Source organism: Papaver somniferum, chromosome 2 (assembly GCF_003573695.1).
Source record: "Papaver somniferum cultivar HN1 chromosome 2, ASM357369v1, whole genome shotgun sequence".
NCBI lineage: Eukaryota > Viridiplantae > Streptophyta > Magnoliopsida > Ranunculales > Papaveraceae > Papaver > Papaver somniferum.
Window position 1 is genome coordinate 114651936 of NC_039359.1, and position 3560 is coordinate 114655495.

Sequence of the window (3560 nt, forward strand, 5' to 3'; positions counted from 1 at the left end):
AAGTTATTTGTGAAGCCGATACTCATAAATATCGTATGTATTCGATGCATGTAAAGCATCGCTTTTGAGCAAGAAGCTCAAAATAATCGATGCATGCGAAGCATCGTTGTATAAAGCTCGCTTAAATCAGTCGCGGATCTTAATGTCTTAAAAGGAGCATGACCGGACATTTTCAGGAAGCTTCCAAGATCCATTCACGCGCGCCAAAAGCAGGTCGGTCGGTCCCTATAAGAGAGCGATGGCTGGTATCCATTTTGACATCCTATTGGTAGGTCCAAGTTAAATCTAGACCGGTTAAATTGGCTAGCCAAATTGGATGGCTAAGATGATTTGCGGCAGTTATTGGTCACCAATAATGTATTTAAGACTGCTATAAGAAGCACGGCCAGCCATTTTTGGGCAATTGTTTGGAGGCCATATGGGCAGGCCACGGCTTGGCCGATCGCCGCTTATGGAAGAGGGTTGGCGGTTGATTATGGCCACAACTTGTTGGCTGCTAAAATTAGGAGTTAGGCCGGCCAATTCATTTGGAGAAGTTGGGCGTCAGATGATTTTGCGGCAGTTAATGGCCGTCGTTGATTTAATTTAGGTTTTAAAACCGTGCGGCCAACCTATTTTTGGGTCAACATTTTTGGTGTTGGCGTGTGCTGGGGAGTTGTTCGCGCCTTTCCCGTTGATTGAGATTGAATCTAGGCCGATACATTCCGCTGGCGAAGTTGGGAAGCCAAGATTGTTTTGCGGCAGCAATATGCTGCTGCTAACATAAATTAGGATTTTATAACTCGCGCGGCCAACCTGCTTTGGGTAAACGTTTGGTGGATCCGCTTGCGAGTTGGGAGAATTCTAATTAGCCAAGGATTAGTGGGCCCGCCGGTGAGTATGGTGATGCTTGTCCGGTCGTGTTAGGGAGACGCTAAGCTTGATAAATCGAGTGGCCAAATCGTACGGCCGTTACCGTTTTTTGAGACTGACATGGGAAGTCTTGATTATATTCCTTAAGGAATTAGGCGCATCGACCAACCAACTTCCAACTTTGTTTAAAAGTGCGTGTGGCGGGTTTAGAGTGATCTGATTGGTCGATGGCAAAGGGGGGTCGGCAAGCAGCAACAAGGAGCGTGGCCGGACGGCCACAGGTGGCGCATGTTGGAGCGGATCGGCCGACCAAGTAGCACGGCCACGCCTCCTCTTGCTGCTGCTCCTACTTGTCGAAACTCCTCTTTTGCTTCTCGTTTTCTGGTTTTTGGGTAGGACTTTGCTCTTACTAGTCCATGGCGGATTAATTTCCTAGCTTTCCTAGGTTTGGTCTCGACCAATAGGGTTCGAGATATTGTGCAGGGCGCAAAAAAACTAATTTTTGCAAATTAATTAGGCCAAAATTTGAATTTTGTGAGCTATCACAAAATTGAACAAATTTGATAAATTTTGTGTGTTTGACACAAAATTCTTTAGCTTTATCCTCAGAGAGCAGTTAGCGCGTCTTCTGACAGAGTACTTTTCATGCAGACCTTGATCTTGATACTTCGAGAAATTCATGCTACTCAGCTGCGAGTGAACAATAATTCTCATGTCATACAAATATTAAGGGTTCACTCGAGGAACATAACATAGGAAAAATACTCAATAATCCATACATTAATGAATAATGCAGGTTGGAGATTAAATACTCATTAGGATATATACTAGTGAACAATTCATATTATAGCTTGAGTTTCAATACAATATGAAGAGCGGCATAGGCACTCATCAGATTTTGATATATCCTTCAAATTCCTTGCGGAATATAGACATATCAAGGTATACTACTTCTGATGTCGGGTCAGGTAGACAGACTTTTACGGTTTTTTCCCTAAGCTAAAAACCACCATCAACACTATGACATTGTATAACAATGATTGAGAGCTACTGTTCTGTCATTTATAGCTTTGGATCTTCAACAACTATGATACCGAGTTAAACACATTAAGAATCACTGGAGTACTTGGAAGTGACGAAGATTTCGAGTAATGTTGAAGAACCAAGAAAATCAAGCATTTGGATAGAGATCTACAAAGTTTATTTATTTTGTATTTCATATGTATTAATAGTTTTGTCACTAAAATTGACAAATGGGGAGGCTGTTAGAGCACTGCTCGGTTGAACTCGCAAGCGTTGCTATCTCAAGCTTGTTTGTCAAGTTTAGTTGCCAAAACTATAAGTCTTTGTTTCTAGTCTACTTATAGATAAGTCTCGGATTATGATAGAAAGTGTAATTGAGCATTACACTTCACGGCGTTCATAGATTGAAGACGAAGAACTACTAAGGGGAGATTGTGGAACTTCATGAATAAAAGGTATGTGGAGACTTGAACTCATCTATCACTCAAAAGTCTATCTACTCTATGTCCTATTTGAGACAAAATTTGTATAGCTATATAGACTTCAATTATGCACATTTGATATTTCAAGCTGAGTTTAACTCGCTTACATATTTCTCGAAATATGTTGGTAAGCTTTCGCTTTAACCAAGTTCATCTTATATTCTTGGTGAAAGTCAAAACATGATCATGTGAAAATCGCCTGGTAACATCTTACATGATTTGTGTGAGACAGTCATTTGATGTAAACTCGGAATGTTTCGTACTGATCATTCGATCACTTGAAAATTGCTTTGAAGTTAATAGTTTGTGTGAGACATCTATTGCCGTCTTCCGGAAATGTTTCAATGGTTGAAATGAGAGTTTATAACAATTGGATATAAACACAGTATGCGTACTTGCACGTGTAATCCAAGTCCGGGAACCATGGTATACATACTGATTAGTTTAGTAGAGGTCCGAGAACTAAGTACGCATACCGGTACGCGTACTGGCGTGAGGTTCAAGTTCCGGGACTTTACTGAGTTTGGTGGTATGCGTACCCGTTCGCATACTAGCAAACCCAAACTTAGTCCGGCCACTAAGGTATGCGTACCCGTTTGCATACTTGAGTGTGTTATGTTCTAAAATCGGTTAGTTCATGAACTAATACATTTATATAAGAAGGAATGCAATCTTTTGCAAACCGTGGCTATAATGTTCATGACTTGATTCGAGTGAATCAAAATCGATTTTGCTTCAATTGTATCTTGTATACTTCTATGAGAATATGAACAATCGAACAACTCTAGAACTAGTTTCATTTGAGTCATTTGAAATAGTTATGATTAAGATGAATAAGGTTAATATGGATAACTTCGGTTAACCATTGTTGAGACAACAAAGGTGTACACATTTAGGTACGGCTACACATATCTAAATGAAGTCACTTTTCATTTGTGTGTAACAAGCTAAGTTCGATATAACAGTTGAAAGATATTAGTTTGAGCCTAATCAGGTTTTCATCTAACGGTGAATATTGAATGCTTTGTTACCAAGGTAAATACTATATAAAGGAGAACACTAGCATTTGGGAAACCTAATCCCCACACCTCTCGTGTGATACTAGTTGCGACTAGAATTGATTCTCCTTTAACCTTAGGTTTTTCCAAAACCCTTTAGGTTAACGACTTGAAGACTTCATTGGGATTGTGAAGCCAGACCCAA